This window comes from Ochotona princeps, chromosome 4 (genome assembly GCF_030435755.1).
Source record: "Ochotona princeps isolate mOchPri1 chromosome 4, mOchPri1.hap1, whole genome shotgun sequence".
Classification (NCBI taxonomy): domain Eukaryota; kingdom Metazoa; phylum Chordata; class Mammalia; order Lagomorpha; family Ochotonidae; genus Ochotona; species Ochotona princeps.
This window is the reverse complement of record NC_080835.1, coordinates 27,830,956-27,855,929: the sequence shown is the minus strand read 5'-3', so window position 1 is coordinate 27,855,929 and position 24,974 is coordinate 27,830,956. Positions and strand designations below refer to the sequence as shown.

The 24,974-nt window shown below is 46.2% G+C and overlaps 1 pseudogene; it reads right to left on the bottom strand.

Annotated features, from left to right (window-relative positions):
* The window catches only part of LOC118757692 (TATA box-binding protein-associated factor RNA polymerase I subunit D-like), a 60,502-nt pseudogene extending 42,543 nt beyond the window's left edge, over window positions 1-17,959 (bottom strand).
* Between the last annotated feature and the right edge of the window lie 7,015 nt (window positions 17,960-24,974).

Below are 24,974 nucleotides of genomic sequence, written 5' to 3'. Positions count from 1 at the left end.
TTACGCAGTAGAAAGAAACAACCCATTAATTTCGGTGGCTGATAACGACAAAGGTTTATTTCTTCTTCACGTTCTGTGCCCGTTGTGGGTTAGTGGAAGTTCTACTGCATGTCCTTTCAAGAAGCCAGTAATTTGTGGGTTTTTGTTTTTGTTTTTGTTTTTGTTTTAAATATCTTTTTTTTTTTTTTTTTGGAAGTGGTTAATACCATTGTTTGCACATCAACATCATTTTACCCTGTATCTGGGGTCAGGGAAAAAAACAAAGGGAAAAGCCCCACCCAACCTCCCACCCATCCCAGATCCCCAACAAGAGGCGCGCTCTGAGGGTCCTGCTCATACAGTTTTGATAGTTCATCAGTTCTGGATTGCTGCCAATCTCTCAGTTCTAATCGCAATGAATCCTATTCAGAATCCACTGGCTGACAGTCTCTTCATGGTTGGGGTTCTAAGATCAGCAGTTCAGTTGGAGGGATCTCCAAAGAACTTCATCTGAGATGATCCCAGGCCTGATTCTTGCGCGAGTTTGCTATTACAGAGTCCGACACCGTCCGTCACACCAATCAGCTTATGCTCATGCTGGTCGTTGGGATTGCTGGGTTCGTTCTGTTTCCAGCCCTGTCTTCCTCGTGAACCAACGGGTGTTGTAGTCCAGTTCGATCCCGCCCACTTCATACTCGGTCCTCACACAAACCAGTTGGAGCTGCAGCCTAGTTGGGGCGACTCCCCATAACCCCCACCAGTTCTGCCCCCTACCCTGGTTCCCATGCTTGTCAGTACGCACTGCAGAGAAGCCAGTAATTTGAACAGACTATGAAAATTGGCAATCATCCTGGCAGGAAAAGACAAGAGTGGCAAGTCCCACCTTGCCGCTCAGCGCTTCCTTCTTGAGGTGACCATATTCAATTGACCACATGTAATCACTGCTACCCCAGGTCCCCCCTCAATTCTGAACCTAGAGTTAAATAGACTGGTTCTCCTAGAAAAGTCACCACTGGGAAAGGCACAGACTCCATCGCAAGTGCACAGTCTACATTGTCAAGTTTACTCAGTAGCAAAAAGAAAAGTCAAGCACGTGCTCTCTGACAAGCAGACCTTGAGAAGAATGGACAATGATATGAAACTCCAGAAGTCCCTGCTCAGGTAATAAGGGCAAGACAAACAGAAACGGTCAAATCACAAGAATGCTTCACAAAAGAAACTGTCCCTCTTCATCACTGTCTTCTTTTGAAAGTTTTCCGTTTCACCCTTGGAGATAAAGATCTTCAACAAGCTCTCCCGTTTCTTCACCATCTGCTTCCCTCTCATTCTGGCCCTCTTCACACCCTTTTCCCAACAAACCTGAAAGGCATGCTGCTTCTTCATCATATTAGCCAACAACCCAATGACTGAGCACACAGCAGAGTATCATGTTTCCCTCAGTCTAGGAAGTTTTTCTGAGGTTCCTCACCATCATCTTTCTGGAATAAACACCAAGAGTGTGGATGGAAAAAAGGGTAAATGACCAGAGCCCATGAGCATGGAGTACTTGCTAGATGTGAGTCTCATCTTCAGCATCTTCACTTATTCTAGTTCATTCTCACATCAGATCCTCCTTTTCTCTTTTCTTGCCCAAATCTCAACTGCTTCTTCAAAGGAAAGCCCAGACCCCAGTTCCTCTAAGCTCTATAGCCAGTGGTGACCCACAACCATCCTTGTCTACAGCCCTGTGCAAACACTTGGAGCACAACCTCATCATCTGACTTCTCTGTGTGAAAAATCAATGCTACAAATTAACTCCAAGTTCTGAGAAGGACTAGGACAGTGTTCTCTACATGTTCTGTCTTCCAAGTCAGTGCTTAGCATGGAGGAATCCTTTGGCAGTTTATGAAATAGCTGGAAGCACAGGCTGTTCAGTGGGGTTGTTGAATTCTGCTCTTGTCCCAGGAGATGTGGAATGATCTAGACTCAACCTTGGTAACATGGACATCTGACCATGCAAGCAACCTGTGAAACTGGGTTCATCTCACGTGTTGTGGAATGAGCTGATACCCCAAGTTCTAGAAAATACATTACAGACACTTAATGGAGAGTTTTCCTTTGCTTAATTAGAGAGGTGAAAGAAATCAAATGTACATGTTATAAATATTGTATTGTTCAGTTCTTAGATTCTAGTTCTTTTTTTTCAATTTTATTTTTGATGACTTTTACATAGTTGATGAGGGTGCAAAAGGTCAAGGGCTAGAGGAAAGTGGATAAGACCATGGTTTCCACATTCTCTTTTTTCCTTCCTGTAGGAAATAAGGGGAGAACCACACCCAGCATCCAAACCATCCCAGGGTCCCCGATGTGGGGCATGCTCCAAGGGTACTTCTCATGAGGTTTTGATAGTTCAACAGTTCTGAATTACTGCTGATCTCGCCACTCCAAGCACAATGGAATCTCCAGAATCCACTGGCTTACACAGTCCACCTTAGACTCTCCATTTGCCCAGATATTCACTGCCAATGCTTGGCTGGGGTAATTGATCAATTTGTTCTGTCTTCTACACAAACCCATGGATGTTGTAACCCAACCAGATCCTGCTCCCCATACATTCAGCTTTCATGTAAACCAGCAGGAACTGCAGTCTAGTCAGAGTGACCCCCAATAAGCCTGACAAGGCTTGCCTCCTGTCCTGTTTCCCATGCTTGCCATTATGTACAGCAGACTGGTCCAGTCCGTCCCACATCCCATTCAGCTCTCATACTTGTGAATGGGCATTGAAGTCTACTCTAGATAGCCCCACTATCCAGCCCACTGGTGTCAGTGGGTGCCACTCTCTGTCTAGCCATGCCTACCCCTAGTCCTGGTTCTCATCCTCACCAGTGGGAGCTGCAATGCAAGAGGGAGGTGCCCACTGTTTCCCTAATGGGCCCACTCCCACTCCTGGATCTTGTACTCCCCAGGTGGTTCCGCAGTTTACCTTGACAGAATTTGTCCCCTTTGCAAGCATCTGCCAGGTGATGCTGCAGCAAAACTCAACCAACCCACACCCACTCTGGCTTATACATGTAACAGTAAGTACAGTCAGTCTAGCCTGACTTTCCTCCAATCCAGCTCACATGCAACCCAACAGATGTTGTAGCCCTGCCCAGCCTGATCTGCCCCCAATCTCAGCTCTCACACTTGCCACTGCGCCACTGCGAGCAGTGACCCAGCAGGGGAGCCCCACACATACCCCCTACTGGGTTCACCCCCTACCTCCTGGACTCACATGTGCTGGTTGAGTGCTACGGCCCAGTCTGGCATGGTCTGCCTCACCTCAGCATTTTTCAGTGGGTGCTGTAGCCTGGCCCAGCCTGGTCCACCCCCAATTCCAGCTCACACTGGTGTGGGCCACATTCTAACCAGCCCAGCTAGTCCCCAGTCCTGGCCTTCATGTGAACTGGCTGGTATTGTGGTCCAACCCACCATGACCCACAGTACATTCTGGTTCTTGGATTTGCCAGCAGGTTAAATGAACTGGCCCAGCCTGACTAACCCCAGACCTGAGCCAAATGTATGCTGGTGGGTACCGTTACCTGGCCTGGTCTGAGACACTCCCTGTCTTGGTTCTTGTACTCACCTGAAGGGAGTGTGCCCCGACAGAGGAGCTCCACAAGCTACTCCATCTGAACCTCCCCCAATGCCAGATCTCAAGCACACTGGTGGGTCTATGGGCCCGCCCTACTTAGTCCACCTACTATCCTAGCAGAAACAGTGGCCTTTCCTCACTGGTCCTCACCCATTCTGGTTCTTACTGTTGGGTGTTACAGCCCAGCCAAACCTGGACCAAACGCAGACACAGCTTACACTTGGCTCAGCAGGGGCAGAGACCTAGCCCAGCCCATCCTATACCTACCCTGGTTCTCACAAGCACCATTGGGTGCAGAAGTCTAACCCAGTCTGGCACACCCCAGACCCAGTACATACCTGTGTCAAGGGACAATGCAGGCATGTCCAAACCAGATCGCAGCCCCCATTCCGGCCCTCACACTGACCAGTGGGAACCACAACCCAGCCAAGGAGTCCCCTTTGCTCCCTAATCAGGCCTATTCCTAGTCACAGATGTTGCACATGCCAGTGGTTGCTCTGACCCAGTTTTGCATAGCCCCTCACCTGTCTTGGCCTTTCCCTTCAGATGTTGTAGCCTGGCCTGCCCCCAGGCAGCTCCTAGTCCCAACTCTCACTGGCGGATGCTGCAGCCTAGGTCTGCTCAGTTTGTTCCCATATCTGACTCATGCACACCAGTCGGTGTGATAGTCTAGCCCAGCATGACATGCACTCCAGCCTGGTTTCTGCATTTGCCAATGGGCTAAGGTTTGCTTGGCCCTGCCCAGTATACCTCCTTTCAAAATCAATCACACACTTGGCAATGAATGGAGTTACCTTGCCCTGACCAACATCTCACGTATTCCAGCGGGTGCTAGGCCATTACGCGGCACAGCCTGTCCCCTCAGTACTGGCCTTTGTATGAGCTGGTAGATGTTGAGGCCCACACTCTGTTTTAAGGTACACAACCAGGTGCTAGAGCCTGGACCTGCCCAGCCTTTTCCCAGCCCCAATACGAACAAGTGTCAGTGGGTTCCATGGTCATACCTAGTTTAGCCCAACATCACCCCAACTCTTAAGCTAACCAGTGGACTTGTAATTTCACAGAGTTAGGCCCACATATCCCCCACAGAATCTACACCAGGATCTGGGTCTCTTGTGTGCTGGTTAGTATCATGCTCCAGCCTAATGTGACTTGTTCCCTGTTCTGACATTCACTGTGAGGTACTAGGATCTAGCCCTGCCAGATAGGCCCCCAGCCCTAGCTTTTGTGTGGGCTGGCATGTGGTGGTCAGCAATGTTGTGTGCTAACAAGCCCATTTCAGGTCTCCCATGTGGGCTGGAGCATCAGTTTGACCCATAAAGGTCTTCTTGTCTCTCTCTTCCAAACCACCAGGTCTCAGTCCCCTTGCAAGTACAGTGGCCTTGTTGGGAATCCCTCAGGAGTCATTCCTCACCTGCAGACTCTCATGGCAGTCTTCCCTACCTGATATCCCCGCCTTGCTCCGTTCTCTAATCAATCCACAATACTTATGCACAGGACTGCATGGGATCTTCAGCCCAGCTTTCAGAAGCCCAGTGGTTGGTGTGCTGATCCAGAGCTCTGCCCACCCATCAGAGTCTCAAGCTCTTGGAACATTAGCTGGCCTGGTGTCTTACCCATCCACACACCCAAGATCCATGTCCATTGAAGTTCTCCAGACTTGGTCCACCAGCACACCAGGGCAGTGTGCTGACCTGGGGCTCTCCCCTCCCCTCTCCTCACCTCACCTAGAACCAAGCACATGGGGAAATCCCCAGGTTCGCCTCACCTACCTAGAGTTGAGCTCCCAGGTCCCCACATGCCCACTGGTGTTATGTCCCTAACCCTCACCCATCCCAAGCCCACATCCTCAGGCCAACATGGGTCACCAACTGCCCTGGCCAGCAATCTGGCATTGGAGAATGGTGGCAGGTCGACACTCCCACCCCCCAGTCAGTGACGGTGCTAGATTCTAGTTCTTTGTTTTGCTTCTTTGGGTATCTCTTAATAAGTGATGAGATAGATTTTCTCTGGTTTGTTACCTATTACTTGCTACTAGTTGTATTCCATGATGGCTTGATATTGATGACCTTCAGTGACATAACCAATAGTAAAACAACTCTCCCGCCTATGTCATCAAGTGCAGCAGTAATAATAGTAATAATGCTATTATCATAGTAATAGCTATATTTATTATAAGCCAATTACTGGTCTAAACATCTTATTTGTACTGACCTAGTAAGATTTTGTAAGAACTCTATTAAAGTGAGTGTTATGAGACCAGTGCAGTAGCCTAGTGGGTAAAGTCCTTGCCTTGTACACGCTGGATATCATATAGGTGCCGGTTCTAATCCAGGTAGCCCTGCTTCCCATCCAGCTCCCTGCTTGTGGCCTGGGAAAGCAGTAAAGGATGGCCCCAAGCCTTGGGATCCTGCACCCATGTGGGAGTCCCAGAAGAAGCTCTGGGATCCTGGCTTCGGATTGGCACAGCTCTAGCCATTGTGGCCACTAGCCATTGTGGCCAACGGATGAATAATCTTCCTCTCTGTTTGTCCTCCTCTCTGTATATCTGAATTTGCAAAAACAAAAATAAGTCTTTAAAAAAGTGGGATGTCAAGATTGTCAGTGACAGGGCTACGTCAAACCTAAGTTTGATTCTTGGTTCTGGCTCCTGACTCTGGATATCTACCAGTGAATACCCTGGGGGGCAGTGGTGATGACTGAAGAGGTTGGGCTCCTACCACACATGTGGGAAGCCTGGATTGAGTTTCTGGCTTCCAGCTTTGGCTCAGTCCAACGCAGGCCGCCAGGGACATTTGGGTAGGAAACCAGTGGCTAGGAACTCTGTCCATCTCTGTGTCTCTGCCTGCCAAATTAAAAAAATTTAAAACTCAGTTTGCCACCAGGTGATGAATCCCTCAAGTGATTTAACTCATCAAAGGTTCTGTTACTGGGCCCGGCACAGTGGCGGGTTAAAGTCCTCACCTTGAATGCGCCAGGATCCCATATGGGTGCCAGTTCTAATCCCAGCAGCTCCACTTCCCATCCAGCTCCCTGCTTGTGATTCAGGAAAGTAGTTGAGGACATCCCAAAGCCTTGTGACCCTCCCGCATGGGAGATCTGGAAGAGTTCCTGGCTGCTGGCTTTCAGATTGGCACAGCACCGGCCGTTGCAGTCACTTGGGGAGTGAGTCTTCTGACAGAAGATCTTCCTCTCTATCTCTCCTCCTCTCTGTATATCTGACTTTGCAATAAAAATAAATAAATCTTTAAAAAAAGGTTTTGTTACTAAGCTATGCAATGTGTCACATGAGGTAAGAGAGCAATGTACTTAGTGCCCTGCTGGCACATGGCAAATGTTTAATGTGGCTGTTTCCTGAAGTTCCTCTCTAATAACATGGAAGTAGGAGGGGGGTTTCCTCCCTCAATTAGACCTCAATTTTGTGAGCTGTAATTCCATAGCAGTGCTGCCGACTATTCCGGAAGCTCCCTAGTGTCAACCTGCAGACCCGGACTGGCTCTTGGTGGAGCCCTTGTGCCAGCTCTTCACCCTCCATCAAACACACATTTGCTGAGTACCTACTAAGTGCCAGGCATGGGTCAAAGCACAGTTCCAATGACATTTTTTAAAGTAGGACAATGCGGTACAGGGCCACTGCCAGCTCCAGAAGTGTTCTGCACCGATTACAGAAAGTTTGCTTTCTGGGCAGACACAGCCCTGTTGGCACACAGCTTGGCAAGCAGAGGAGGGACTGGATTCAGGCCTGGGTGCATGACGGTCCAGCCAGACCTAATGTTGCTGATCTCAGGCATTTTTCTTAAAGACAAATGTGCTGTGCTTGGGGGCTTCTCTTCATTTTCCACCTGCAGGCATGTCCAAACAACCTTTCTTCCAGCAAATGATGACAGTAGATGCGCTTGTGTGTTTTATCTCTGTGCTAAATGCTTTCATTCAACAAAATACACAGGTAACAAATCAGTGTCTGTTCTCCCTTGTGTTGGTCACTTTACTGGCCCAGAAAGTTTAAAACTTTAGCTGTATCACTAGTTGACACGAAGCATTGTGTTGTAGAAAGCTACCCGCTTGAGCAAAGGAGAAGTCACTACAGAACAACACAGACCTCAGTAGGTGCCATGTGAACATCAGTGTCCCCAAGCAGCAGCAAGCTGCCTTACGCTACATCTCAGAACCTGCCACATTGCTATGGTTATCTCACTATTCCTGTATAATTATCTAGGAAGCTGCTGTCTTAGTGACACATGAGGTCTGTGCCATGCAGACAGGGAGGACAGAAAGGAAAGTCGTTTTATGTTTTGTGTCTGAGAAGTATATATGCCACGCACACCTGAGTGCTTTGACTTCATCAGGGCCCGCCAGCCAACAGGAAAATCAATATGTGAAGAACCAAACCCAAATGCTGGATGAAAACGATGAACATTGCTAGGTTTGGAAAATAAAAATGTTCTAAACAGATAAACAGTAAGCAAAGTGCGCTGATTTGTACTGTTTTCCAGTCCATAAAGCCCTAATACCCACCAGCGTCTCATTAAGGGCTTCCGTGCCACTCGGCATTGCCTGTGGCGAGCGGTCTGAACAGATTGCTACAAAAACGTTATCCACGCAGCAGACCCAGCCTCTTGCAACGTTGCACGTGGGTGCTAAATGGGGGGGAAGCCTGATCAATCATGAACAGAGCACTGATTTAGGGAAAAGTAAATGCTGGAGTTAAATGAACAATATACATCATTCTGAAATGTGGCTCTTCCAGTCCACCAAAAAGAAAAAATGGCAGGCATTCATTGAAGGGAAGGGAAAAACCAGCAGCAAACACACGCAGGCAGATCCTTCTGCTTTCAGCAACAGGGACAGCTTGTGCTTGGAACCATCGCTTCACTGAAATAAGTGTTCAAATTATGTCTGAAAACGGCCCCTTTGAACTCCTACCCATCCTCCATAGCCGAAGAGAATTCTACTTCCACTGTGAAAGCCCTTTCTTAGTTAAATACATACTCATTTATTTGAAATGCAGAGTTAAAGAGAGACAAGGAGAAAGAGAGGAAGAGAGACAAGAAGTTTTCCATCCATTGATTCACTCCCCCGATGGCTGCGACTAGCTAGGCAAAGACTCCATTCACATTTCCCACATTAGGCCCAAACACTTAAGCCATATTCCTCTGCTTTCCAGACCCATTATCAGGGAGTTAGATCGGAAGTGAAACAGCCAGGACTCAAACTGGAGCTCATATAGGATGCTGGCATTTCAGGGCATGGCTCACTCTGCAAGACCACAAAGGCAGCCCTTGAAATCCCTTGAAGGCTTTGAACTATTAGTTCACCCACTGTCACATTCATGCCCTCAATGGCCCTGCCAGAAGCTTACTGAAGCACCTGCCAGAATTAAAACCATCATATAGACTTTTTCCTCAAAGACCGCTATTACATGGCTCTAAGGAACAGAAAAAAGTTGCCAGAAGATTCTGGAAGGAAGCTGGAAGCTGCAGACAACTGATTAAATCATTCTCAGAGCCTCAGTTTTTTAATCTGTAAAATGAGTTTGATATCTCTCCTTCAACACCACTCTGGTGCCTCTAAAATTATCATTTTCATTTGATGACTCTTATCCAAGTCACGTTTATGTGTCGGGAGGGGCTGGGTGAGGAGACACCTCTCCCTTTGATGTATACTGGTATACTCCCATGTCATGGAAGGAATGCAGCCAGTAGCAATGATATGATCAACACTAGGGAGCGACCCCACAGCACTTCAGAAGCACCCGGGGGAGAAGCCTGAGTTGGACCTAGGGGTTAAGCCTGTGGCTTACATTGGAGTTGCTGGACTTAGTTACCGGTGCTGCTCCCGGTTTTGGCTTCCTGTGAATACACACCTTGGGAGGTAGCAGGTGATGGCTCAAGGGCTTGGGTCCCTTTCATCCACGTGGAAAATCCAGATACAGTTCCCAAGTCCAAGCTTCAACCTGGCCCAACCCAGCCCCAGCTATTGCAGGCATTTCAAGCAGGAACCAACAGATGGAAAGTTATTCTTCCCTCCCTTTCACTCCATTCTCCTTTTCTTCCCTTTCCTTCTTGCTTTGTTCAAAACAACTAGAGGAGACCTCGATAGCAGTAAGAGCTTTGGGAATGAAGGGATCTGGAAGCAAAGAATGATTTTAAAGAGGAGGAGCAGACTAGAGGGCATTTTCATCACAGGCAGGAGCAAAAAGAATGTGACCCAGGGGCAGGACTAGAGCATTTATGTGAGGCTTGTAAGATTCCTAATGACAAGACAAGAGCCCTGGGAAGGAAGGCAGAGTCCAGGAGGGTAGAAAACTTGCTAGATGGAGAAGCAAAGGAGGGAAGACGCCAAGAAGGAAAGCAGGGCTCTAGGTCAGAGGGACAGAAAGCCAGAGGCTGACTCCTCATCCTGAAGGAATAGGTTGAAGGTGCTGCAGCAGCAAGGGGCACAGTGGCTGTTTGCTCTGCTGGCTTCATTCTCTTTCCCTCTGTTAACGTCTCCCCTCTCCCCGCCACACTCCCCAACCCCAGCTCCACCTCATCCTGCACCTCCCTGCCTGATAAATCTTAGAATATCAATTTGCCTGTCAGACTTAAGTGGCTTGGGATTTCTCCTGGCACCACTCAAGACCCTTCTGCTTAACGTCCTTAATCGAGCGCCACCTCCCAATCCCCCAACCCCACTGCCAGCCAGCTGGCCTCACTTTGCTCTGTCTGGACAGTGGCCACATGGCCATTGGCTCCAGAGCCTTTCCCAGGGCATGCTCCCCTCCTGGAGCACCCAAGCCGCCTATCTTTCCTGTTTTTCTGCCACTGCAAATTCATATCAGAGAGTCACCGTAGAGACCAGGAAAAAAAAATTTTTTTTTAAAGACAAGCCTCTGTGGACTTCTGTTATTTCTACTAATTCAAGCTAGGCTTAACCTATTACATCCGGGCATCTCACAGGGTCAGTGGTTGTGCAAGTTGCAAGAGAGAAGAGATAAGGAGTGCATTTATCAAATTACAGATAAACCGACAAACATGTTATGTCTTAACAGATCCTTCTAGCACGTCCCAGAAGCTCCGAGTCCTTTTGATTTTGAAACACATTTTTAAAGCATGAGTGGATTATGATTGTCAGGGAAAAAATATGCAGTTTTCTTCCAGGCCTTAAGCTATAAAAACTGCTATTCCTGTTCTCCCTGCAAATGAGCCCACTTTAGTATGTCCCGCTGGGAAATGAAGGCAATTGCTTTATGCCTGGGAATTACCAAAGATTTACTTGAAAGTGCTACCTCACACTCAGTGGGAAATAAGTCTAAATGAAAAGAAAACAATTAGCTCAAATGTGCCAACCGCAACAGTGTTGATTGGGTGGTTGGTTCATTTTGAGAGCTCATTTTTGTTTCCAGAATCCAAAATTGCAAAACAAACAACAAACAACATCTCCCCCCCAACACACACACACATACACACACACTGGTAACAACAGTCCTTGAATGAGAAGTCCTCCTACCTTTGGGGTGGAGCTCCACTTAGAGCCCAGAGGTGGGAGTCCCACAGGACACACAGCATCCTCTGATGGCAATCTCTCAGGCCAGGGAAGTGACAAAGACACCAGAAACAAGAAAAATATTTGTGTTATGTATTGTAATCCCATTCAACCAGACAGGCCTTCAGTCCCCATCCTCCCTCACTCCCTTCCTAAGTACTAGGCTACACCTTTCACAGCATGACAGCAGGTCACCTGCATCTTGCATCCGAATCACCTGAGCTCTTTGTCAGACAGGCGGAATCCTGGTCATCTCACTAACTTCACCCGAATCTCTATAAAGATAGGCCCATTTCTCAATTCACCCCTGGTTTGCAAGGCTTGTTTTTCCTCCCAGCCCATTGGCCTTGTCTTTCTGTGGTTCTTAACTTCTCCAGCTTGAGGTTCCTGTTCCATTGCTTCAACGACACTCTTGCTAATAATCTTGATTTCCACTCACTTCTACCATGTTTCCTCATTAGACTCACTCCCCACACACCCAGTAACTTGGTGAAATCTCTTCAAACTACAATCTCCTGATTACCAGTCCACCAACCTAGCACTGGAACTCATTCATAACCCCTCAATGGGTTAGTGCTGCCAAATGAGATTTTCTCCCCTTTCCCTAAATATCAACTACACTGGCTTGGCTATGGTTGAAGAATATTTCCCAATGTTTTATGTGTGCAGGTGTGGCCTCAGCATGGCAACACCAAGAGGTGGACCCCAAGGGCGGTTCCTGGGTCATTGGAGGCGTGTTCTTTGAAAGGATCAATACAGTTCTTGTGGAAACCTGCTCTGTGTTTTCCAGCTGTCCTCACAAGGAAAGCACTAATGGCACTTCCTTGCTCCCTTGGCTCCAAAGCCGTGGGTTTCATCAACCCCTTTTCACTATAGTTACTAGGTCCAGACATTTCATTATTACAGCAGGAGGCAAATTCATCAGCACAAACACACCTGTCTACATGGGTCCCACCTTGATGCTGGATCTCATAACCTCCTTCTTAGAGCCTTACACTGTCACCAGCCTCCTCTGGCTATGCATTCAGTCACTGCCTCTAAACTGAACACCATCTTTTAACACCCTCTTTTCCCCTTTGCAGGGTATCATTACAGTAGCAAGTAGCTATGAGGATTCTCTTCAATATCGTGGGAGGAAAGTCATCGCATCAGTGAGGATACAATCTGTATTCAGCTACCACATACAATTGGATGTTAAACTGAGTGCTATCTAAAAATCCTTCATAAAACAAAGAATATGTTTTGATACAGTTCTTAAGACTTTTATTATGTAAATTTTCAAATAAATTCAGAAGATAAATAGTCATGGAACAAACTCCCACTTACCTATCACCAGTTTCAACAATCATCAGCATTTTCCCATTACACTTTAAAAAGAATCTCATATATCTCTACATAAGGACATATTTTAAAAATAGAACATCCATGATGCTATGACAACAAAACTCATTAACAGTGATTTCTTAGTGTCATTTAATATGCACTCCATATTTCATTTTCCTGGTTGTCTCAAGGATGTCTTTTTATAGTTGGACTGTTGTTGTCAGAATCCTAAATCTTCACATTGCGTTTCATTACTGTAACTCCCCAGTCATTTTTATCCTACAATAGTTTCCTTGCTTTTTTGGAAATATTTATTTATTTATTTATTTTGAAAATCAGAGTTACAGAGAGGAGAGAAAGAAAGAGAGATCTCACCAGATGACTTCAATAGCCAGTACTTGGCCAGGTGAAAGTCAGGAGCTTGGAAATTTTACTGCGTCTACCAAGTAGGTTGCAGGGGCTCAGATAGCGTGGCCATTTTCCATTAGTTTTCTTGAGCCATTTGCAAGGACCAGAACTGGAAGTGGAGCAGGTACCAAGATGGGGTATCAGCATCGAAGGCTATGGCTTAACCTGATATACCACGGTGCCAGCCCCTGCTCTACTTCTGATCCAGCTCTATGCTAACAGCCTGGGTAACGCAACAGACGATGGCCCAAGTTCTTGATTCTTTAATACCCACGTGGGTAAAGCCAGGTACTTGGCTTCAGGCTGGCTCAGTTCTGGCTATTGTGGCCATCTGAAGTGAAAGTCGGTAAATGAAAGAGCTCTCTCTCTCTGTAACCCTATCGTTCAAATAATAAATAAATAAATAAATATTGAAATGAAGAAAGCGGAAAAGAGAATGAACAGAAGGAAAGTCACAGAGTGCCCCTCCTCTTCAGTCCATTGGTTGACCAGGGCCAGCTCCCACTCAGTGGGTACACAAAGGTGTGGATTTTAGGAGGTACCAGGGAATTCTTGGTGGGGTTGGCAAGTATATTTGGAGACCAGTTATTACACTCCTGGTTTTGGTCAAAGTGTCAGTGTCTTTGTGAATGACCTCCCTTCTGAAGCACTCTGTTGCTTGTGCCCACAGTGTACCACCTTTCTGCTTCCCTTTCCCCGTCTTAGTGATCTCTGCGGACCTTCTCATCCTCTACTCAGACCTCCAGCCCTGCACTGTGGTCTTCTCTCACAAGCCTTGTGATTCAGGCCTACAATTTCAATTAATTCCCCAAATGCATATGATGAAAATGTTGAAAACTGGGCCCGGCACGGTGGCCTAATGGCTAAAGTCCTCGCCTTGAACACGCCAGGATCCCATATGGGCGGCAGTTCTAATCCCAGCAGCTCCACTTCCCATTCAGCTCCCTGCTTGTGGCCTGGGAAAGCAGTCGAGGACGGCCCAAAGCTTTGGGACCCTGCACCCGTGTGGGAGACCTGGAAAGAAGTTCCTGGCTTCTGGCTTTGGATTCCTCTCCGTCTCTCCTCCTCTCTGTATATCTGACTTTGCAATAAAAATAAATAAATCTTAAAAAAACAAAAGTTAAAAACTCTAACCCAAACCTTTGCTCTGCTCTGAACATCCTACTTTACTTTCTCAAAATCTCCCTTTGTATGTACCAAAGGATCATCCAACTAAAATCAGAATCAACACTATCCCCCATTAGGTTCTTTTTCAGCACTCTTAATCACATCTAACGATACCACCATTTCTTCCGCTTGCACAGTAACTTGAAAAATCTATGCTTCATATAGCCCTTACAAGTTGCATCTCTTCATTGCATTACTAAAATATACTACTTTGAGAATATTTCTGCCCACTCTTCCCTCTTTCATCATCAACACCTTCTACCAGGGGTCACCCTCTAGGGCTATTCCTAGAAGAGCTGGGACCAAGGAAAGTCGAAGGCAGTGCAGAATTCATCCACGATACTGATTCTTAAGAGAAGACTGCTCTGTACCAGCATTCCTTGTTGGCCCCGTGGCATACTCTCAAAGATAGCACCAAACAGTGGTGATCTTCACCTAGTAATGGTCCCTCTATAGTCCCTAACCTCAAGTGTGGGATCCAAGGCAGACACTCTATGTTCTCCCCACACCCACCCTTCTACCCTGTGGAATCTACTCTCCACACTGCAGTCAGGCCAATCTTTTGTGAGTGGATAATGTTGACTGCTTAAAACTTTCTGACTTCACTAATTTCACAATAAGTGAAACATCTAGGCTAGTTTAACATAGTGTACAGCATAAGTAGGCGGTATGGTCTATTCACTATTGAGACAGGGTTTTGTCTGCATGTAACAGAAAATCACACTCATCTTCTCTGAATAACAGAAAGCTTTTGTATTGCACATAACAGGAAGTCCTAAAATCCTTGGGACAGGTGGATTCCACAAGAAAAAATTCTCCCTGAATCTGCTGTGTCATTGGTGCTGGCTTCATCTTTACAGAAGATGACAGTGACTGCAGTTCGAGGTCCACATTCAGCTTTGACAACATTCAGAGGACAATTAGAGACCATCTTTTCTCATGACTCATGTTTAGGAGTAGGGAAACTTGCTAGGTAACCCGTTAGGAAACTTTCCCTCATTTTCTATTTGCTAGCACTGGGACACATACTAATAAGGAAACCAGTCACTGGAAGAAAGACTACTGCCTTGAACTGGCAGTGCCCTGAAGCGGAAGGTTATTGTAAGTGGTACATGGATTCATGAACAAATTGAGGATTCTAAACAGAGACAAAGTTGGAAGGGGTTCTGGGAAGGCTTCCCATTGTCTGGTACCTGGTGCCTCTCCATTCCCATCTCACTCCATGTCCCCCTGGCTCTCTCCACTGCAGCTACCAGAGTCTTCCTTCCCATTTCTCTGCACCTGCTTCCACCATCATAGTTTTGCACATGCTTTTCTCTGTTTCAGAAATGACGGGGCCTTGGTAACCCCAGCTCATCCTTCCTCTCTTAACTGAAGCACACGTTCTTAAATTCTTTCTGGGCCTTTGTGAGAAGATCAAAGAGCCACACTATATAAATCCCTTAGCACCAGGGACTTCATAGCATCCCCCACTCCCGAAACTTCACAATGATTTGTGTGTTATTATTTCACTGGCGGCTCTCTCCTACTAGGCGGGAGGCATCATAGGGTAATAACTGTCTGATTTTGCTCCCTGCTGGCTCTTCAGTGTTCTAGCATGCTATCTAAAACCTCATAAATGTGCAAAACTAAATTAGAAGGACCATGAGCTGTATGAGTGAAGGAATTGGTATCAAAATTAGGGTGACAATAATGGGGGAAGCATATAGCCTAGTGCCCCCCCCCAAAAAAAAAACTTTCAGGAGTGAAAGGGGTCATCTTTTTTAAAAAAATTATTTATTTTTTACTGGACAGCCAGATATACAGAGAAAAGGAGAGACAGAGGGAAATCTTATATCCACTGATTCACTCCCCAGGTGGCCACAGCAACCAGAGCTGAGCTGATTCGAAGCCAGGAGCCAGGAGCTTCTTCTGAGACTCCCACACAGGTGCAGGGTCCCAAGGCTTTGGACCGTCCCCAATTTCTTTCCCAGGCCACAAGCAGGGAGCTGGATGGGAAGTGGGACTTCTGGGACATGAACTTATGGAATCCCAGCGCATGCAAGGTGAGCACTTTAGCTACTAGGCTACTGTGTCAGGCCCAGGGGTCACTTTTAACAAGTCAGAACATCAGCATAAAGTGTTTCCATGAAAACCAGAATATACGATCCGCTTCTCTGACCCTTGACACTGCCCCAAAGTCCCGCCCCTCCCATCTTTAAGAGGAGATGGGGCACACATTGCCTAAGAACCACACTAGCTGACTCTCCTGGGACTTCAAGATAACACATCCCTTCCCCCCCTCCCCCGGTTTGTATCTTTGAAGCTTTGGAGAATGTCATACAATGTAAGCTTCAAGTCTTACAGTGTCCATAGGTTGCTATATGTCATGAAGACAGAGAAATCTTGTTCTCATTTTACTGATAATGAGAACATGGCAGCAATTTGAGCAATTTGGTAATTTATCTTCAGAGTCTTCAAAAACATCTTTGACCTACTAGTTCCAGATTTAGGAATGTTTATTTTATTTACTTATCACAGTTGGTGGCTTAAAAAACTACACCAAAATGACAGCCCTGAAATCTTTCATCCTATAGGTCTACTCTGTGCATTCCATATATGGTTTGCATTGGTTGCAAGCAAATGCGACACAAGCAGAGGCTTGTAAAAGTGCCTGTATACTTCTGATTGGTCCTTGCTCCACCTGCCAGCCATGAGAAAAGGCCTGAGCTAGCCTCCTGGAGGATTACTCACCTACTCTGGATCCTGCTCGCCTTAGCTGTCCCAGCTGTGGTTACCTTAGAGAAGAAGCCGTGAGCCAGCCAGTGGTTGGCCTAGGAGTGAACCACAGTCAAAAATGCACTCTTCAAAAATGCTACACTGTATGTTTGGTTGCATGTAATTCAATAGCATCTCAGGTTAGATTATTATTATTATTATTACTGACAAAAAGAGCAGGATCTTTTATGTATGTCATGACATCGCTCAGTTTTTCTCCAGTTGAAGGTTTAACAAGTCCTTTTCACAGTTCCTTCTCAGATGATTTCTGGGTTTAAGGATTTCTTCACCAGTAAACTGGCTCAGGTTTTGTGTGTGTGTGTGTGTGTGTGTGTGTGTGTGTGTGTGTGTGTTTTACCTTCAACAGTCCTGTTCCCGTCTCCTTTTCAGGAGCCACTGCCTTATGTCCAGTAGTTTTGACTTGTGAGGCTCTCTTTTGAGACAAAACAACTTCTTTCACACTGTCCTCCAGTTCTAAATTCACCTTTCTCTGCTTTGGGAATTCGGAATTGACAATGAAACAATTACTGTCCACCAATTTGGTACCACATGCCTCTTGGTCAGGGCATGCTGCTGCATTATCCTCTGATACTGATTCTTCAGTGGGAGAAATAGATCCATCAGCATCCAAATATGACTATCAAGATATTCTTTTTCTAAATCTTCACCAACATCCATTTGTTTCAGAGTTTCTTTAAGGTGGTGTTCATACTTCAATTTTTCAATGTAATTTAAAATCCTTTTGCAACCGCTTGCTCAAAGGGTAAGATTTTCCTCCAGGGTGAGGGTTGACTTCCATTCTCTGATTCTAAAAATGAAAATCTAGGTCCTTTGTCTTTAAATTATTTCTTACCTGCTTGTGTTCTAGTGTTTTTCCATTCTTTTGGTCTGCCTGTTGCCTTGCGTTTCTTTTTTCTCCCTTTACATTTCTTTTTCTAAAATTTTTCAGTAAGTGCTTTTAACATCAATGGTCTCCCTATTGGCTCTGGAGGTGGGTCACTGGATGAATCAGTTGACTCAACAATTGTAGATGAATGTACTTTTCTGTTGGGATTTCTTGGCCTCAATTTAGGTGAAGGAGGGACACACTGAGTTTTAAATACACTGTTGCCAGATGAAGAATCATCACTTTGATTTTCATTTTCCATAGTAGCATCAGATGTCAGCAGTCAAGTGGATCCATTTCTATCTCTCACTCTTTGTTATCAAGTTTTCTCTTGAGGCAGCGCACAGGGCAAAGCTCACGCCAGTTTAAAAGCTCGTTCACGTCTTCCATCATGTTGGAGAACAGCTGGGAGGTTATCACAAATATCTTTGAAGTTTTCACTATTGATTATCTGGAGAACCATCGTTCTATGGTACTGGATCAATAGCAATGCATTCTGCTCGGTCCCCGCTCCACCAAGCTAGCTTGCTGGAACCACAGGAGAGTGCAGGTAATATCTGCACTCTCCAACATGACAACTGAGCCAATTTTCATTGTTCACCAGTGTTTGATAGTTACTCCAAAAGGACAGGTGTGTCACCTGTGTAATTTTTCAAAGGGGAGAAAAAGAACTTCCTGCAGAATGCAGCATTTTGCTGTCGTCCCCGGGCATGTCAGTCACAATCCTGATTGTGTTTCACATGCCTATTGTTGGTAACATGATCATTAGCTTAGCTGGCAGCTTTCTGTGCAGGAGACTCCCCCCCTTCCGTTAGTCACTAAGGTGGGCAAGTTAGAAAATAACAATTGTCTAATCCCAACAGCAAGCTAAGAGCAGCTCCAGGGATGAAGGCAGCTTCATGCCACGAGCCTAGGCTAGAAGAAGCTGTCTTTTCAGTCCACCATTTCAGCCAGGGAAACCTTAGCGAGCCTTGCACAGAAGACAAAGGCTTGGGGAAGCCCTGGACCTCTCTTGCACCCCACCCCCAGCCAAGAGCAGGACCCAGAGCTCCTAGTAACTTCCTGCCTAGCGGCTTAGTTACAATCCTAGGACAAACAAAAGAACACTTTTTCTAATTTCCTACTAAGAGGGTGTTAACTTTCATCCATTCAGATGAAGAAATTCAATGCCCCAGGGCAGTCAAAGGTATCTAACACCTCAAAGGCTAAAATAATTTTTCCCTCCTTCCCTCCTTTCCTCTTTTTCTTCCCTTCTTCCTTCCTTCCTTTCTCTCTGGTCTCCCTTTCCCTTTGTCTCTCCCTCTCTCCTTTCCTTCATTATGCAATATTTGCAGGTAGGCCTCCACTTTAGGTAAACCCAAGCTTAAAGCCAATACATCTACCCTTGAACTTTTCCTAGCTGACTCCAAACTTCCCATGCATGCCCTCCCCCTGACCCCACCACCCACCACAGCTGCTGTTGGGGAAAGCACCTCACTAACAGGAAGAAAATCACCCATCAGGCTGATGGGGTTTCCAGTAGTCAAGTAATCCTACCTTAACTGGCTGTCCTTAAGACACTGGATTCTTTTACTCATTCCTGTTTGCATCCTGACCCTTTTTCTAATTAGAGAAGATCTTAACCTTTTCAACCCTTCCCATTCATGCCCTTACTCCCCTCAACACTCCGCGGAAGCGCTGAGTCAGAACAGTTGGGCCCAACAACTTCCTTCATCTCAATTGTCTCCTTTCTGCCTCGCTTCCTGTTTATCACCCACCCAGCCCCAATTCCTCTCCAAAGCTCCTGGTCTCAACTCAGCTGGTTTTTGCTAGAACGAGCCAGAGTCCAAGGCATCATGGGGAGTTCATGGCTTTCTCCAGAGGATCCACCAATCCTCTAAAGTTTATGCTGACTTTCTTGATGTCAGTTTTTCAATGAGAGCTTCTAGTTTCATCTAATTTCCAATACTCTATTGATTAAGGACTTTGCTTTATCGGTTATCCTGGATTATAGCTTTTACAACTGGTATCTTCAGCGTCATCTGCACATGATGTGAGAGTAGGACCAGAGCCACTGGCAATCATGCAGTGTCAATACCGGGTGTCTTAGTGGCTGGAGCTGATGCAGCAAACAACATCAGAAATGCATTTTCTCACATTTCTGGAGCATGGACATTTGCAACCAGGATGAGGGAGCTCTTCTGACGTACAGATGTCCACCTTTGGGCTAGGTCCTTACACGCTCCCATGACTGTACCTTGAGGGAAGTGTCCCAAGGAATTCTTTCTTCCTCTTAGGAGGACACCAAGTCTATCAAATTAACACCCTGTTCTTTCAGTTAAAAAATTCTCCATCTCCAAAGTTAGTCACATTGGGGATTAGAGATTCAAAATCTGAGTTTGATAGGGGCACAATTTTGCTTATACTAACCGGAATAAAAATATATCAAGATATGGGGGCCAAGGTCAAGGAACAGCAGGTTTCAGTTTCCACCTCCAAGGCCGATATGCCAAATGGGCATCGGTTCATGTCCTGTATTCTCTACTTCCAATCCAGTTCCCTGTTAATGTGCCTGGAAAAGCAGTGAAGGATGGCTTAAGTGATTGGAACTCTGCACTCACAAGGGAGATTTGGAAGAAATTCATGGTTCCTGGCCTCAACTTTGTTCAGTGCCAACATTGTGATTGTGCCCGTTTGCAGAGTGAACCAGCAGCTGAAAGATTCTCTCTCTCTCTCTCTCTCTCTCTCTGATGCTGCCTTTCAGATAAATCATAAAAGCATTTTTAAGATAATAAAGTTGAGGGGCTGAGTCAGTGACTCAACAAACTTTTCCTCCACCTGCAGCACCAGAATTCTGTAGGTACCAGTTCTAGTTCTGACTGCTCCACTTTGGATCCAGATCTCTGTTTATGCCTGGGAAAGCAGCAGAGGGCCTTAGGACCCTGCATCTGTATGGGCGACCTGGAAGAGGCTCCTGACTCCTGGCTTCAGACCAGCTCAGCCCCAGTCATGGCGGCCACTTGGGGAGTGAACCAGCAAATGGATGATCTCTTGTTTTGTCTGTTTCTCTCTGTATTTTGCCTTTCAAATAAAAGTAAATAATTTGTTTTAAAAGACAACACATTTGATGTTACTGTTACATTGACAGTACTCGCCTAACATCATTTTTCTCCCCGTTTTTAAGATCCTTATCACTGCTCCAAGCAATTTGTGACATGCCGCAGTGGAATTTTAGGATTTGTTGTGCTTCTGAATCTGGGTTACAGTATTCATCAAATTTGGAAACTTTGGCCACTATTTCTTCAAATATATTTTCTGTCTCCCATTCACAGACTCAAATTATGTAATTATGCATATTTAATAATGTATATAATTTGAGGCTACTCTAGAAATCACTGATTCCATTTCTTTTTTAGAATTCATCTTTGTTTCAATTGATAGTTTTTATTGCCCCGTCTTCAAGTTCATTAACATTTTCCTCCTGCAACAGTTGTTCCGCTAATCTTCTATAGTATATTTTCTCTTTTTTATTAATTATATTTATTTTTGATGATAGTTGATTAAGGTGGTAATGTCAGGGCTACAGGAAGGTGGGTGAAATCATCATTTCCACATTCTCTTTTTTTTTCCTTCCTGCATCTGGGGTAAGGCGGGGGGTGGGGGACAACCAGAGAAGCCACACCCAGCCTCCCATAGGCTTCTGCGTACTTGGATGGAGTACAGCTACTGGACACCTCCCTAGGGTCCCCAGTGTGGGGCATGCCCTGAGGGTCCTGTTCATAAGGCTTTGATAGTTCAACAGTTCTGAATTACTGCCAATCTCGCCACTCCAAGCACGATGAAATTGCTGTAGAATCCACTGGTTGACATAGTACACCCTAGAGTTTCTATTTGCCCAGATATTCACTGCCAATGCTTGGCTGGGGCAGTTGATCTATTTGTTCTGTCGTCTCACATGGTACCAGGTGTCCTCCACAGGCTCTAATGGACTGCCATCTCCTCCTGGATATGTGCACCTGGATATGCTTTCTACTGCTACATCTGAACCACTGAGGAGGCTCAGCTTTGACACATGCACTCCACGGTCAGACCATGGAACCTGCAATTCTCTTCATGGATGGGATTCTGAGTCCAGCAATTCAGTTGGAGGGATCCCCAAAGGAATTTCATGTGAGCTGGTCACAGACTTGATTCTTGTGCGTGCTTGCCAATACAGGGTCCAGCACAGTCCATCGCCCCAATCAGCTTACGCATATGCTGGTAGTTGCAACTGCTGGGTCAGTTCTGTTTCCAGCCCTATCTTCTACACAAACCAGTGGGTGATGCAGCTCAGCCCGATCCTGCCCACCACACGCTTGGCCCTCACGCAAACCAATGGGAGCAGCAGCTTAGGTGGAGCAACCCGCAATTACCCCCACCAGGCCTGCCCCCTGCCCTCGTTCCCATGCTTGCCAGTATGTACAGCAGACTGGACGAGTCTATCCCACATCCCATTCAGCTCTCATACATGTCAACGGGCATTTAAACCTAGTTCAACCCAGTCAGCCCCACTTTCCAGCCCACACATCTGCCAGCCGGTGCCACTCTGTCTAGCCATGCCTGTCCCAGTCCTGGTATGTTTTCATATCAAATATATCTCTAGACTTTCAATTTGTATTTATTGGTTTTCCATGACTTTGTCTGAATTTTCCAAAAATTGTTGAATGTAATTATCATGATTACTGTAAGAGTTTTCTCTGTTTATTCTCACAGGTATGTCAGTTCTAGGTCAGTTTTTGTTAATTACTTTCATTATGGTTTCCTGACTTGCATCCTTGATTGGATGCTAGAAATGATGACTTTTCTCCTATTAGGTGCTGTATACTTTTTGTATTTCCTATAACTTCTGTTGAGCATTTTTCTGAAATGAGTTAAGCTCTTGAAACAGGTAGAGCTTCTGCACCTTGTTAGACATTTTCCAGAGGCCTGGTTGGCGTGGAGCCAGTGAGTCCCCACCATTCACACAGGATGTTAAATCATAGCATCCTATGAATTAGGACCTCTCCGAGTCTAAGTGGTGGGAGCCTGCTTTGCTCCTGGCACTCACTGATCCTTCGTATCCTTCAGGGAGTTCATTCTTTGGTCCTGCATGCTTCCACTGGCCTATACCATGACAAACACTCAAGGAGACCCTCTGCAAGTCTTTGTGTGCTTTTTCTATGCAGTAGTATCCTCTCTGGTTCTCCTTCCCTAAATCTATGACCAACTTGGCCTCTTGGGACACTCATCTCTGTCTTTTCAGCGTAGATAATCAGCCATGCTCCAGCTCTGTCCTTCCTCGCTGTCCTAGGACCTAGCAACCCTATTAATGCATTAATCTGGGAGATAATTCTAGCTCTCACCTTTACCCATCTCCAGCGTCCTTCCTTGCTTGATTTGCAATGTCTTGAAAACTGTTGGTCCATATATTTCGTCTGTTTGTCTCAAATGGGAGAGTCAATCCAGTTCCTCCCTTACTTCATTATGAACAGAAGTAGATGTTGCTAATATTGCTATTTTATTATTTATTCAAGTTGCTTTGGGGGCATCTACTAGAAATGAGTCACTGTACCAGGTATTGTTAAGTATATGATGGTGAACACAAAGGATATGGTCCACGATCTCCCAGCAAGTCTGTCAACTATTGATCAACTTGTATGAGAAGACCATAAATATATTGATCTCTGGATGTCTGGGCATGGGCGTGAAATCACATGTGATTATTGCCATCATGGAAACCAGAATTAAGACACACTGAAGCAGATTTATTAATCCAAAGCAACGAGACACAAAAGGCACTAGGCATTTTGTGGAAGAAGTAGTTGATTCTGATGTGAAGCATGAAGAGACACATCAGGGAGAAGGTGACATTTGAGTTTAGCCTTGAAACACTCATATAATTTTGGCTGGTGGAGTAGTAGATGGAGGAAAAGATGCTCAAAGTGATTTTAAACATGAAAGTGGCTCATTGGGATTCCGTGTGGCAGACAGAGCCAATCTCAGCTGTTCTTGCCAACAGAGCCCTAGCCACGTGCTTCGAAGACTGATCCAGGGTTCAAATCTTAATTGATCTCACTCACCCGTGGCATTGTCACTCCCCTCTCCTGTCCTGGGGCCGGGCACAAGCTCTTGACACAATTCTGGCCAATGAGATGCAACGGGAAGTTGGCTGGGAAAATTTCCTTCCTGTAAAGGAAGGAAGCACTTTTCTCCTCTCTGGCTCTGAGGGAGACCTTCTGGTTGCTCAGCCATGTCCTCACACTGCTGGTCTGACGCAGAGCTAACTCCAGACTTTGTATTATGGGAGACACTATGCCTTTCTCACTAGTTGGGAGGCTCTTACTGCAGTCAGTGGGAGAGGCAGCCAACCAGCACACGCTAACTCGTCTGCTCACCCGCGGGAAACCTCGGCTTTTCCTTTCCACTGGTTCAACCCTTTGCCAGACGCCACTTCTCTGGTTTCTGGATCCTTTGCCTCAGTCACAGTAGAAGGCTGACAGGGTACTTAGTCAGTCTTTCCATCCAGGCACATGGGGAGAAATGTGAGAAAGCAGTTACACAAGGGCAATCCTGACACTATTTTGTGCCATCTACCTTCCTGATCCTTTGGATGAGGGACTTGTGGAATTCCTGTGGGAGAGTGGAGAGGAAAATAATGTTGGCAAGTCCAAGGGAAGTGATGTCAACTCTTGGGGATTTACAGCAGGGTCGGAACTCTCTGGCAAGTTCCATAGAGTCAAAACTGCCACTGTAACGGTCCAGTTGCTGGAACCCACAACTGGCTGGCAGGCAGGCAGCTGTAACCAGGGCAAAGGGCATGCCATCCTTCACTCCCGAGAGTCTGGATTCATCCCAGGGACCCAGGTCAGTCCATGGCAGAAGTTGTGAATAAGCAAAACAAAACCTCATACTTCCCATTCCCTTCCTAATTCCTTTCTATTTTCAGCCCCGCCCCTGCCAGGCCTCCTTTCCCTTCCTGATTCTAACTGAACAGCTCACATCCTGCCTGTCAGCACACAGAACATAGTAAGTAAGCCTCCGGACCTTGGCGCTGAGCAGCGAGCTCTTTCACGTTCAGAGAAAAGCCTGGAGTTGCAAAACTCTAGACTGGTCCTTGGGACCTTCATCGATCTCGCGCATAAGACCTACCTGTCCCACGTCAAGTCGGCTGAGACACGGGGAGGCACCAATGGCTGGATCCTCTGTCTCACTACTGCCCAGCGGGACTGCACAGGTCATAAGCAAATCACCCCAAACTCCACCGGGCAGCTCACATCGGGCAGTGTCCTTACATTTAACCACATGCCCCCTGCCTACCTC